The sequence below is a fragment of the Nothobranchius furzeri genome, chromosome 2, assembly GCF_043380555.1.
Source record: "Nothobranchius furzeri strain GRZ-AD chromosome 2, NfurGRZ-RIMD1, whole genome shotgun sequence".
In the NCBI taxonomy this organism is placed as follows: Eukaryota; Metazoa; Chordata; class Actinopteri; order Cyprinodontiformes; family Nothobranchiidae; genus Nothobranchius; species Nothobranchius furzeri.
Window position 1 is genome coordinate 3,989,042 of NC_091742.1, and position 14,423 is coordinate 4,003,464.

Sequence of the window (14,423 nt, forward strand, 5' to 3'; positions counted from 1 at the left end):
CACACCAGCAACCATCCAAACGCCACGCTCAACGGTGACTAATTAGCTCACAGCTCCTCTCCTGCTGGGAGACAATGAAACACGCCTGGAGTGAGCTCAGGAGCGGGTGGCAATAATTCATCCAATCCCAGTGAAGAGGGCAGCAGGCGTCTGAGCCTGTCACATTATCATGAAACAGCTGTCGACAAAGAAAAAAGAAACACCTAAATTACATAGTGGTGTTCCCAGCATCCCAGCTGCACACACTTCGCTCTCCGAGGCTATTCCCATGCTAGAGGAAAACCTGGCGTCTGGAAAAATCTGCACCTGAGGAGGTGCTTCGCTTAGGCAGAGGGGTCCAAGGCAAAACCTGACAAAGTGTCACTTTTGTGAAGGGAAAACTGTAGAGGAAGTGAATCCACCCAGAGTATGATATGAATATCAATTGTGTGTGTGTGTGTGTGTGTGTGTGTGTGTGTGTGTGTGTGTGTGTGTGTGTGTGTGTGTGTGTGTGTGTGTGTGTGTGTGTGTGTGTGGTTCGGACTCTTGTTTTGCTGGAATGTTAATTATTTTTCTCCCCTCACACATCCAGGAAAAACATCAGATTATTGGACAGAATACATAACAGCTGATCACCACAGGTTAACTAAGAAGAAACATCCTGCCCACCTCGGTGTCTCAGCTGTCACCATGACAACGTGCTCTGATTGTTAGCAGGTCTGACTGATTTCATCAGCGCTCTGTGAGACAACAAAGCCTCATGTATTATGTTGTTGTGGGGAACTCCGCTTCGCCTTCCATTCTGCTTCACAAGCAACTCTTCTAATGCCAGATGTTTTGGACGGCGTCTGCTGATGTCATCTATACTGAGTTACAACCAATCAGCGCCAGCTAACCAAAACCCCCGCTCAGATGCTCCACTGAGCCATTTCGAGTTCCTAGCCCTGTTCCGATACTCCGAAAGTTCCAGAAAATGGCCCGAAAATGGCCGGTCAGCCCGGGGAAGTGGACACACGCATGCTGGGAAGTTCTGGTAAAATGACCCTGACGTTCCAACAGTGGAAACGCACCAAATGCATCATTAACAGGCTTCTGCAGAAGCTCAGGATACACTGAGCAGGTCATTCCACAACTGGAGCAAGAAAACCACTAAAACTTCTGAGATTGTGTCAGTTGAAGACCAGGTCATGTGAATGTGGTTAACCCTACCCCCGACAATCCCCCCCCAACCCCCCCCCCCCCCACACACACACACACACCTTGAAAATGCTGCATTGTATTCTGGGAATTTTTTAACCAAGGCTAGGCTACAAGACACCTCCCATGTATCCTTGCTCAGCTAGCTAAATGGCTAACAAACAGACGTCTCGGTAGAACGTGAACATTGAAACACGCCTTGGCGATTCATGATGACGTATCTCCTAGGCAACCGGAGCGGTACCAAGACATGAAGGCAAGGTTCCTTGGCACCCAATATATCACTTCTTACTTTATGCACCATTAAATTGTTTGCAAAGTTGCAAGAAAATACTTTTTTTTCTTTCTTGTGGAAAACTACTCAGTTTCCAAGTAATCTCAAACTTTTGACTGATACCAAGCAAAAATACCTATTAAAACAGGCAAGTTTTTTTTTTATTTGGACATATTTGCAAATACTTTTACCTGAGAGGGAAGAAATCATATAGGAGCATTTAACACATTTCCTACATAGGAGCTGTGTGGTTTAGAGGTGGAGAAGCAGACGGATTTACTAACTTGGCGAGGTGGTTTGGAGCCTGAGGTGATTTGTGTAAAGCTTAGCAAAAACTCAAAGGTCTTAAAGCAGAAACAACAACTGCTCGACACAGAACCGATGGTGCAATTTGCTTCCCCTCCAGTGGCTTTCTGTCAATTTATTTTATACCATTAAAGAACATTTTGTCTCTTCTTGACCCTCCATCTGTGTTTTTTCCTCTTACTATAATAACTAATTAGCCTTTAGTCAATAGAGATTGTTGGTCTTGCTCTTTACATGTTCATTAGTTTCATGTCAGGAGAATGTGTCTTGATGTCAGAGCACACACACACACACACACACACACACACACACACACACACACACACACACACACACACACACACACACACACACACTGACCTTCTATTTATTGAGCTGATGTACAACCTTCACGCTCATTTAGCCTCTGATTAATGTCATTGTTATTAGATGAAATTTTTATTATAAAGTTAAAATCTGGTTTAGCGACTGAAAATGATTTCCTAAAACTGTTCTGTTGAAAACTGTTAACAGCAAATTAGATATTTTGATTTAGTTTTTTTTTTGTTCTTTAAAGGTGCAATGTGTAAGAATCAAGTAGACTTCTACAGTGAAATAATCCCAAAACAGCCTAATTTCTCAGCCATGTTGGAAAGAAGGTTATAATGAAACAGATTTCATTCTCAGTCAGCGGCAGGGGTTGTCAGTTTTTCTCCTTTCAAAATAAAAGAAGGAGGCCCTACTGTTTATCATCAGAGTGTGAGGTTGCCGTGTATCCTGTGAGCTAACGCTGCATTTGTAATTTGACTACAGCCAGCAAAAAAGGACGGATGCCAGGAACAAGAGTGACCCAAAAGTTATTTTTGCACGCCTAAGAAGCCACGGCATCTTTTTGTTTTACCCTATCAGGTAAAGAAGGCTAGAGGATAACGTTGAACTAACTTAAAGCGAACAGTCAGCTATGAAAATAACTCAAGCTACTTTTTCTGTTAGGTAAAAATTGATTGTCAAACAGAGTTACCTCCTTTCTGCTTGAGGTGCCTTACCTCGCCCTTATTTACATTTGAATGTTTGCTTCAGGTACTTGTGTTCTACTATATAGAGGCCAAACCAGCCAAACCGGGGGGTCCTGCCCTGGCTTGGAGCTTAGGCAGGAACGACTTTCCTTCCTGCCCTGGCCAAGAGGCTCGTTGAGTTATTATCTGAAGAATCCCTTTTGTCTTCTGTGGATTCCTAAGGCCAAGGGAGTTTTTGAGGAATGTATGGGTGTGTGTATGTTTTTTCCAATAAATACTCTCCGGAGTTTTCAACTCGGGGTGAGAGGAAACTAGCTTTTGACTGGTGTGGTTGATTCTCTCACCCTTTGCAAAGTATCACGCTTTGCAAAGTATGTGTTTGTTGTCTGTTTAAAGGTTGTTTACAATTTACCAAATTACGAATCTAATCCTTCTGGGTGTGCTAAGAATTTCTTTGAGGTAATATGGGAGTAATATAGAAATTACCCAACATTTTTGGTGCTGAAACCCGGGATCGAACCAGGGACTGGGAGAGCAGAGCAGGGCCCTTTAATCGAAGTTCGCCTATGGAGAGCCGCATGGCGCCACTTCCTCATCAAAGTCCGGGGGGCTGAGAATTGCCCCATCCGCTGGCTGTTTAGCTCCTCAGACGAACTTCCATTAACAAGCTCTCGCGCTCGGACTCAGGGCGAGTCTGCCACTCAAGAGGGAGAGAATGAGTACCTAAATTAAATTGCACCTTTTTCCTAATAACTGGTTGACAGTGTGGTTTTATGCTGGTAGTGATTGTTTGCCATCCACGCACGAAAGACGTTTCGGGCCCCGGCTGAGGGCTGGACTGATAGCCACCGGACCTTGTCCTGGACTCCATTTGCCTCAGCTCTGGTAGTGATTGTTTGCCTTCCACGCACGAAAGACGTTTCGGGCCCCGGCTGAGGGCTGGACTGATAGCCGCCAGACCTTGTCCTGGACTCCGTTTGCCTCTACATTAAACCAGTTAAAGCGGCCAACCGCAGTTTGGCATAGGCACATACTCCTTTTGCAGCTGCCGACAGGAAGGATTGGGCAGATTCTGTTTAACTCTGTCTGCATGGAAGTGCATTGGGATGTTCTTGCAGTGAGTCTTGGCCCCGCGCATCGCCAACACGTCCTGGGTTTATTGAACATGTATGCGAAATGTATACTGGCTTGGATAGACGATGACAACCTGCCTGCAGCACTGCAATGAGAAGTGATGTGTAGCCATGTTAAAGCGGATAGCGATCTGAGAGAAGAGGGGGGAACGCAAGAGAGGTGTAATCAGTCTGTGTCTGCGCACACAGACGCCCCACAACGAATAGAGAGTGGGTCGTAATAGGGTTGGATGTGCAAAATCACTATGTAAGCTCACTGACGCTTGTATTGTTAAATATTTCTATGGGCCGTGATATACTTGCTGTTTAATGATGCGAAAGCATGTTTAAAATACCTGTCACACGTTACTTGCGTTGATTTGAAGCATCTTTTGTGGGTCCAAATGCTGCAATATATAAGTAACCAGCAGGGGTGGACTGGCTTATCTGGCATTCTGGCACTGTCCCGGTGGGCCGCTTAGCCAAGTGGGCTGCTTGCCTAGCTTGGGCCGACAGTACTCCACAGTTGGTGATCTGCAGAACATTAGCTACATGGTAACCTGAAGCTAACTGAGTTTTTTCAGGCGTTTTTAGCAAGAAAAATGCGGTAGAGCAATCTTTCTCAGTGGCCTAGTGGTAGAGTGACCGCCCTGAGACTGGGAGATCAAGGGTTCGATTCCTGGTCGGGTTATACCAAAGACTTTGAAAAAATGGGACCCAATGCCTTCCTGCTTGACACTCAGCATTAAGGATTGGATTGGGGGGTTAAACCACCAAATAGTTCCTGAGCGCGGCTGTGTCTGAAGCTCACCGCTCCCCCCAGGGGATGGGTCACATGCGGAGAACAAATTTTGCACACACACACACCTGTGTGTGTGACAACTAATGGGACTTTTTAACGTAGGAGTTGTTTTACCGTGTTAGCATGTAGCTAATGTCCTGCTGATCTCTGCCCATGGAGAATGAGTTGATTTGGAAGGCCAGGGCTCCCGGTCGCAGCGGTCTGGCCCTGCTTGTAATTTAACAGTCACAGTCCACATTAGATCTCACATTCGATCTAGAGACGAGTCCGCGGGCGGCAACACCCCTCAGCCCCACCTCTCTCCCAGTTGGGGGGGGGGGCGACTGAGGGCCGACGATTCGTAAAAATGCCAGGGCCGAATTTTGGTCCCAGTCCACCCCTGGTAACCAGTAGGTGGAGGTGACAAAACGAGTGAGACACAAAAGGTGACTCCGTCTCTGGTTTAGAGGTCTTTTGCACCATCTACAATACCACTACTGTCTTCTTTTTTTCAGTCGTGATCTCACAATGAACCAGTTAGTGAGCTTTTTTATTGATGCCATGTTTATTTTAGTTGTACCCACAAACCCGGCTCGCTCCATCTGGTCTGAGTGGTCTAGTGCGCCCCCTAGTGGAACCCTCCAGTACTACACATGGTGCCGTGCCATGTAGCAGCAAGTATGCGAACAAAGACGAAGCCTGCTGCCTGCGCCAATGCAAGGTTAAACAGCAAGTATATCATGGCCCTAAGCCAGAGGCATAGTAGCGTAATAAGTGTAGTAAGCACTCCCTACTTTGTCAACTTCAGGGTTCATTTCAAGATCCTGCTTCTGGTCTATAGGGCCTTACATGGACAAGCACCATCTTACATTGGTGATCTTCTTAGTCCCTACACCCCCAGCAGGTCCCTGACATCCAGTGATCAAAGCCTACTGGTTGTGCAGCACCAGGCTAAAGGCTGATCATTTGCTGCTGTGGCCCCCAGACTCTGGACCTCTCTCCCCCTGAGCCTGAGATCAGTGGACTCAACGGTCTCCTTCAAAAAGCAGCTGAAGACTCACTTGTTCTGTCAGACGTGCTGGAGTGCGAAGCTGACACAGAAACAATGATCCAACATGAGACACAGAACTGAAGGGGTTTAAATACGAGAGGGCTGGGAGTTTGGGTGATTGGAAAACGAGAGGCAGGTGGGAGCAATTAACAGAAACACAGGACTAAACCAAAAGGGGAGACAGAACAGGGTGTGAGAGTACCCCACCTCCCCAAAGGGCGGATTCCAGACACCCACAGGAACACAGAGCAGGGCGGGAGGAGGGGGACCCGGAGGGAGGGCCGAGAGGGACCGAGGGCCCGATGAAGAGGAGGCAGGGACCAGTAGAGTCCGGGGGCCTGTGCCTGGGGCAGAGGAGGCGACGGCGGGCTCTTGGGGGCCTGCGTCTGTGGCAGAGGAGGCGGTGACGATGGGCTCTTGGGGGCCTGCGTCTGTGGCAGAGGAGGCGGTGACGACGGGCTCTTGGGGGCCTGCGTCTGGGACAGAGGAGGAGACGAGGATGGACTCTTGGGGGCCCGCGCCTGATGAGGGCAGGACTGGTGGTGACCGGAGGCAGAGATGCCGGAGGAGACGTCCTTGACTTCTGGACTGGAGGCAGCGTCGTCGGCCTCTGGACTGGAGGCGGCGGCGTCAGCCTCTGGACTGGAAGCGGCGTCGTCGGCCTCTGGACTGGAAGCGGAGGCGTCGGCCTCTGGACTGGAAGCGTCGTCGGCGGCCTCTGGACTGGAAGCGGCGGCCTCTGGGCCGGGGGCGTCGTCGTCGACCACTGGACTGGAGACGGCATCGACCACGGGACTGGAGACGGCATCGACCACGGGACTGGAGACGGCGTCGACCACGGGACTGGAGAAGGCGTCGACCATGGAACAGGAGGCTGCATCGACCACGGGACAGGAGACTGCGTCGACCACGGGACAGGAGACGGCGTTGACCACTGGACAGGAGACGGCGTCGACCACTGGACAGGAGACGGCGTCAACCACTGGACTGGAGACGGCGGAGACGTTGGACTGGAGGGGACATCGACCTCTGGACACGAGGGAGCATCAACCTCTGGACACGAGGGAGCGTCGACCTCTGGACACGAGGGAGCGTCGACCTCTGGACACGAGGGAGTGTCAACCTCTGGACACGAAGGAGTGTCGACCTCTGGACACGAAGGAGCATCGACCTCTGGACTGGAAAGAGCGTCGACCTCTGGACTGGAAAGAGCGTCGACCTCTGGACTGGAAAGAGCGTCGACCTCTGGACTGGAAAGAGCGTCGACCTCTGGACTGGACAGAGCGTCGACCTCTGGACTGGACAGAGTGTCGACCTCTGGACTGGACAGAGCGTCGACCTCTGGACTGGAGAGAGCGTCGACCTCTAGAGTGGATGAGGCATCGACCTCTGGAGTGGATGAGGCGTCGGCCTCTGGAGTGGATGAGGCGTCGACCTCTGGAGTGGATGAGGCATCGACTTCAGAACACAAGGAGGGGTTGACTTCAGAACTAGAGGAGGCGTCGACTTCAGAACACGAGGAGGTGTCGACTTTGGAACACGACAAGTCGTCGACTTCGGAACACGAGGAGGCGTCGACCACAGGACTGGAGGAGGCATCGACTTCGGAACACGAGGAGGCGTCGACCACAGGACTGGAGGAGGCGTCGACTTCAGAACATGAGGAGGTGTCGACTTCAGAACACGAGGAGGTGTCAACCACAGGACTGGAGGAGGCGTCGACCTCAGGACTGGAAGAAGCGTCGACCACCATCGACTTCTGGTCCGGGGGCATTGATTCCTGGTCCGAAGGCGTCGACTTCTGGTCTGTCGACTTCTGGACCGTCGACTTCTGGTCCGGGGGCGTCGACTTCTGGTCCAGGAGCGTCGACTTCTGGTCCGGGGGCGTCGACTTCTCGTCCGGGAACGTCGACTGCTAGACCGTCGACTTCTGGTCCGGGGGCGTCGACTTCTGGTCCGGGAGCGTCGACTTCTGGATCGTCGGCTCCTGGACCACCGGCCTCTGGACCGCCGGCTTCTGGAGTGGAGTTGCTGCAGACGGGACCGCTTGGACAGGCTGGACCGGATGCGGTGCGACCTCCGGGACCACCGCTGGAATTAGAAGCGGTGCGACCTCTGGGACCACCATGGGAACTGGATGTGGTGCATCCACCGGGACCACCGCTGGAACAAGATGCGGTGCGACCTCCAGGACCACCACGGGAACAGGATATGGTGCATCCACCGGGACCACCGCTGGAAAAGGATGCGATTGAACTGGTGGTGCTGGAAACTGGGAGAGGAGGGAGGATAGAGTGTCCAGTTGGAGCTCCTGGAGACTGAGGCTCTGATGGAGTTGGGCCAGCTCAGCTCGGAGACCAGCGAGCTCTGCTGGGTGGACTGCAGGCTCGCTCCTTAGGCCCAGAGACGAGGGAGCTGCTGACTAGGCCAAAACTTTCTCCTGCTGATTCTGGGAGGATAGGATGTCCAGCTGGAACTCCTGGTGGCTGACGAGCTGACGGATCCGGTCAAGCTCCGCCTGGAGGCCAGCGAGCTCTGTCAGCTGGGCTGTGGGCGTGGTTTCTCCGCCTGCAGATGACAGAGGCGTAGATTGGACTGAAGACGGAACAGCTGATCCGAGTGGGGGCGGGTCCAAGCTGGCGCGCCGAGCCGGGGCAGCGGCGAGCTTGCGGCTCCGTCCGGGGACAAGGTGTGACGGTGGAACCCGGCATCCTTCCAAACGCCGTGGGCCAACTCCGGGGGAGCACACAGCCAGTCTGGTGCCCATATAGCAGGAGCGGTCCATCTGCGCCTCCCCGTCCAACTCTCCTTGCGGCTCCGGGAGGGTGGAAAGGATCGCCGAAGCCCGGGCTCGGCGGCGGCGTCCGCGGCGAGGCGATGCCGGAGGAAGAGGAGCAGGCCGGTGGTCCGAAGTTAAAAACTGGAGCAAGCACTCCCAAGGGAGAACCTCCCCGCTGGATCCTTTACTGGGTTGGATCATTCTGTCAGATGTGCTGGAGTGCGAAGCGGAGGTGAGGATCCACACAGGGGTGAAGAAGGTATACAATCAGAAATGAATGGTTTAAAGGATTTAATAATGAACATGCTGACACAGAAACAATGATTCAACATGAGACACAGAACTAAAGGGGTTTAAATACAAGAGGGCTGGGAGTTAAGGTGATTGGAAAATGAGAGACAGGTGGAAGCAATTAACAGAGACACAGGACTAAACCAAAAGGGGAGACAGGACAGGGTGTGACATGTTCAAGCTGGCTTTTGTATGACCTTCTTCACCACTCTCTCTTTATTCTGCTCTCCCCACCTATTCCACCTTCCTCAGGATCCACTGATTTCCCTCTTTCCTATTCACTCTCTCTATTTCTTAACATTTTTTAATCACAATTGTCTATTTTTGCTCATTTTAAATATATTTTTAAACATTTTCTAATTGCTTTTTCACATTTTTACATTTTTTGTTTTTGTGAAGCGCCTCGTGATTTTTATCTTGAGAGGCGCTATAGAAATTATATTTTATTATTTTTCTTCTACTGTAAAACATCCAAAAGTGCTAGCACCAAATATGACAATGTATTTATCTACTTATCAATTTACTGCATATGGCTCGTCTTTGCTTGTTATCTAGAATCTTGTGGTGCTGATCCGTAACTGGAAACAGCCATGGTACTCACAGAACTGGAGTCAGAGTGTGATTGCAGTAACCATATTTCACCACAAGATGCCATCTTATTTCATTCTTACACACTGCACCTTTTTTTTTTGTAAGTTACAGTTATGAAACATATTTAATTCAGCAGAAATCAAACAGCAAAGCTGCTGCTGGTGGGTGAACCAGGAATTTTGGTGCATGCTGCTCAGAAACACCAGAACCAACGCTGTGAGGATAGCTAAAGCCAGAGGTGCAGCTCAGAGTCTGAACCCTTCATGACCAGTAAAATTTGCTTGATCTACAAACAGCTTCTTCAGGTTATTAAACCAAGTGAAGAGAATAAATAAACAGAATGAAAAAAGTAAAGGAAGAAGTGCAGAGGCTTAAAGAGCTCTGATGACTTTGGATTAACTGTGTTTATTGATGATGTGACAAAAGATGGAAGACACCAAATCAATTCTGGAGTGTTTGGGGGTTTATGATCTGCACAGATTCCTATTCAGACAAATGAGGTAAAGATGGCGCTTCATCATGCAAAACATAGAAAAATAATGAAAAAACAGTGGAAAGCTGCAAAGAAATATAAAGCAAAGAAACCAATTATTTAATTCCGTAAAAAGCCAATTAATATTGTTGATTAGTTTTATTTCTTAGATCATTTTACAGCTTTCAATCATTCTCTGCAAATGCATTTGAGATTAAAATGTCCTGTAAGAAAAAGCCTGCAGTGAAAAATTACATCATCTGATAACATTAAACACCTTAAATTACCGTCAGTTACAAGTTGTTTTGTTGTTGTTGTTGTTGTTGTTGTTGAGCAAGTCTTACAAGGTTCAGTCTTTAGTCTACTTCCACAGTAACTTCCTTCTTTCCTTCACAATAAAAGTCTCAAACAGACCTTAAAACATCTGACGTTTATAATAAAACTTCTCTTTGAGTTTGAGCAGAAAACGTTGCATATTTCAAAATCTAATCAACATGACTTTAATTTTGTCATGGAAATTGAACAAACTCATTGTGAAATATGCAATATTCCCATTTTCTGGTTTCCAAATAAATCCATATATCTGAGTTCATCTGTTAAGCACAATATGTAAAAAGGCTTTTTTTTTAAATAATCTTTTAAATCATAAAGACAAAAAAAATTGAAACTGAAACAGTTTTTCATACTGTTAAAACTGCTGCTCTGATTTAACTGGATTACTGGTTGAGTTCTCCTCCCCAGGAAGTATTTATATCAACCCTTAAAACTGTCAAAAGTATCTATTTTAAAAACGAAGATATGTGTGTGTGTGTGTGTGTGTGTGTGCGTGTGTGTGTGTTGAAACGGACACGACGCCTTATGGGAACTCATTCTGACAGATTAAAAACACCAAAGTTATTTACGCATCAATTTAAAAAAACATCCTTTTCTCTTTCTGTGTTTATGCTCTTATTTTGAAAGTCTCCAAAGGTGTGGGCCCTGATTCCTGGATCCCACCAGGGGCCCGTGGGTTAAACGGGCCTGAGTTTTCTGCAGCAGAACAAACGTTTCAGAAAGAGCAGCTGAAACCTCCGAGTTCTCAAATCAAAACACACTAAAAACAAACTCCATGTGTATTTCGTACAAGCATCAACTGAAAATGAATTAGGAGGAACAAACAGCTGTTAGACTGAAGGCATTGCTGTGTTTAAACAGCTCAGCTGCTAATTTGAGAACCAAAATGAGGTTCAGCTTTTTGTCCTGGTAAGCCTCCTGGAATCAAAGGCTGACCTGCTTTCTGGTGCCAATCTGTTACTCGTTGAAGCCCGATCACCCGCTTCCTCTCCCACAGCAAAGGAAAAGAGATCCGAGGATTGTTTCAGTTCAACGTGAACGTGTGTGACGACAGGAGGAAAGTGGGACAGACTCTCTTTTTACATTTTAAATTACTCGAGTATTAATATTTAGTTGTAAACAAACAAAAAGTGACAGATTAGAAACTCCATTCTTTCATTAGAGGATAACAACGGGCTTCCCTTCCCTGACATCCTGTCCTTGTTCCTCCGACACGACGACTCCCTCTCCTCACATCGACCTGCCGCTTCCATCTGACATGACGTGCTTTAAAGGCCTCGGGGGGGGGTCTGTGTTTTGATCACTGCTGTCTCATTTTGTCAGAAGAAATTTGCACTCCACCCCCCCCCCCCCCCCCCCCCCCCCGACTCACTAATAAATCATTGAGCTATAAATGAGGGAATGACTCTTGAATCAGTGCAGCAGCAACAAGTGATTCGTGTTTCTTCAGTTATTTAGCTTTTATAGAAGATTATAAGTCTGGAAAACTGATTCCATTTTTAGTTTTATGCCCACTTAGGCTCTCGTGTCATCTTTTTGTAGCTGCAGGCTGCATGTTTGGTTTCATTTGCTGTCTGGCCCCGGCGTCCCCTGCCTTGGTTGTGCTGTCCTGTCTGACCCCGATCCAACATAATCAATAGTCTCATCAAAAGGATTAAAATTAAAGAAAAAAAAATCTATTTTACTGAAGAAGACGTGAAATGAAAGAAAAACACTGCGGAAACGATAACAGCTTTTCAGAAGCAATGCCAATTTTTTGTAATCAGAGCAGCTCATGGCCAGTTTATGCAGCCAAATATTTAGTTTGTGTTGTTTTGGGACTACTTTATTACTCATACTGAACACAACCCACTAGATTTTTATTTTTGAAGAAAATGATATGGTTCAAGATCCAATTCTAACATGTTCATCAGTTTATATAAAGGTGTGGAACACTGAAAATAGTCTCCTACACCTATCTCCTGCATTAGCTTCTGATGGAAAATAGACGGTGACACACTAGGATTAGAAAATCCTGACAGATCTACGTCACTCTGTCACTTAACATTCATGGACTCACTAATCTTGACTCGGCTGTAGTTTTAACGTCCAGAAAACAGCAGAGAACTTCTTGACTAGCAAAAGCTTACCGTTAGAATTAGCAATTCCACCACACAGCAGAACTCCTCCAGGGTTGTGTTATTTCTGAATGTAAAACATCAACAATGCAGATCAAACAGAGTCAGAGGTAGAGTCAAGCTGCTGTTAGCCAATCCGTCAAGAGATGTGCAAAAATCAGGAAACAGAACTCCAAAACCTGCCGTCTGAAGCTCAGCTGTGGTTAGGGTCAGTCCAGGAAAAGGTGCACCAATATATTTTTTCCTCCAGAGAACGACTTACAAGGCACTCATTCCTACAAGAGACCGCTGGAAATGTATTGATTTAACAAGCGAACTACACCTTTAAGGTTTATTTGTAATTTCAAGCCATAAACTAACATTTCCCATCAGATCATTTCCATTTATTAGGCTCTGAAAGATTAAAAAACAACCCTTTCCATGGGCAGATGAACAAGATTGCACTCCGTAAACGTAGTTGAAACTAAACTATCACCCTCTAGTGGCTGTAGAGGTTTGAAGTCTTGCATCCTTAAAGTAACAATGATGCAATAATCTGATTTACAGAATTATTTAAATACAAATCTGAGTTAAATTTCCCACATATTGACATTATTGTCAAAATGTAAAAGTTAAAAAGAGTAGATAAAACCTTTATCTCTATTGTGCTCCTAAACATGACCGTATGTTATTTTAACCCAGATTTCTACGATTAAGATGTGAAATATTAATAAAGCTTCTAATATTTCCATGGAAATGATCATAAAACTGCTCTCCACAGAACTCATAGTCCCTTATCCTCAGTTTACAGCCAGAGACCCTCTGTTTCAGTTTTTTCCCCCCATAAGTGATTAGACGTAATTAGGTTTTTAATGCTTTGAAAACTTCACCATGACAGTGAGTGGGTGAGTACGCGGGACGTCCGGCCCAATTGATCTGGCTCCACAAAACAATATGGCAGCACCTGTAAACAGGATATTATGGCTTCCCTTTTCAAAGTTGATGGAGAATGATGGCTGCTCAACGCCTCAGACTGTTAACTAGCCCGGTGTGGATTTTAAAAAGTGGCAAAAATCTGTCAAAATATGTGGTTTACCCACCTCTGCATGCTTTCTTGATAAAAAGAACCTTTAAATAAATAAGTAAGATGCTGTGAAAGCCTGGGTTTGACATGTTTAAACACCCACCACCCACCACCGATGACACGATTTAAAAAACAAGCACACAACAAAGAATTTTGCAAAAGCTTCAACTATTTTCAAACAAGCGCCAGATCAGAATCACACTTCTTCCTCTTCTGTGCCAGCGCTCTGATGCCACAAAAACTCCCACAGAGATCTGATTCCACAAACACGACAGTCTGAGCTGTTCTGGACACGAGACACGCCGCGGCTCGACAGCACGTAAACACCAACAACGCTCTTTCACTTCAGAGACAGCCACAACAAAAGGACAAGATGTCGCTTCATGTAAACATCCTCAGGCTTATTTGTGAAGATGCACTTGAACCTCTCCAGCACGGCAGCAAAATCATCATCGGATTTTGTTTTGAAAACATGCAGATCATCATTTAAAAGCCTGAGTTTTAATCACTTCTGTTGGATGCATTCAAATTATCATATCCACAAGCACTTTTAGCATCTAACAAGCCTCAATTAAACACCAGGATATCATCTGCATATAAAACAACAATCTGTGCAGGAACGGTGATTAAAAATTATAGCGCCTGCAAAATTCAACATTCATCATTTTACAGCCTTGTTTTTATTTTTACTTCAAAATCTGGACCAACCAACTGATCCCAGGTTCATTTGATGCATCATGACTCATCAACAGGCTGCTGCTGTGACATGTGGGCTCTCTGCTCCACGACCACAAGCAAACTTTGAATAATTCAGGGGGTTTCTCTGTCCCCATCCGACGGACGGCGATGAGCCAGGGGATCATCAAACGCTACCTGTCAGCCAGGGAGGTGTGATCACCATAAAACCGGCCTGAGGCGTGTTAGAAAAGAAAACACCGGGGATCATTTGTCAAGATTTTCCATCTCATGTAAATCAAACTGTCTGTGGAAAACGAGCGAGTGTGCTGTGGTCGTTTTTCTCATCAGAGCCAAGGTCCTGCTCGCATTCACCAGAAATCTTCCAGGAATCGTTTCAGAGATGA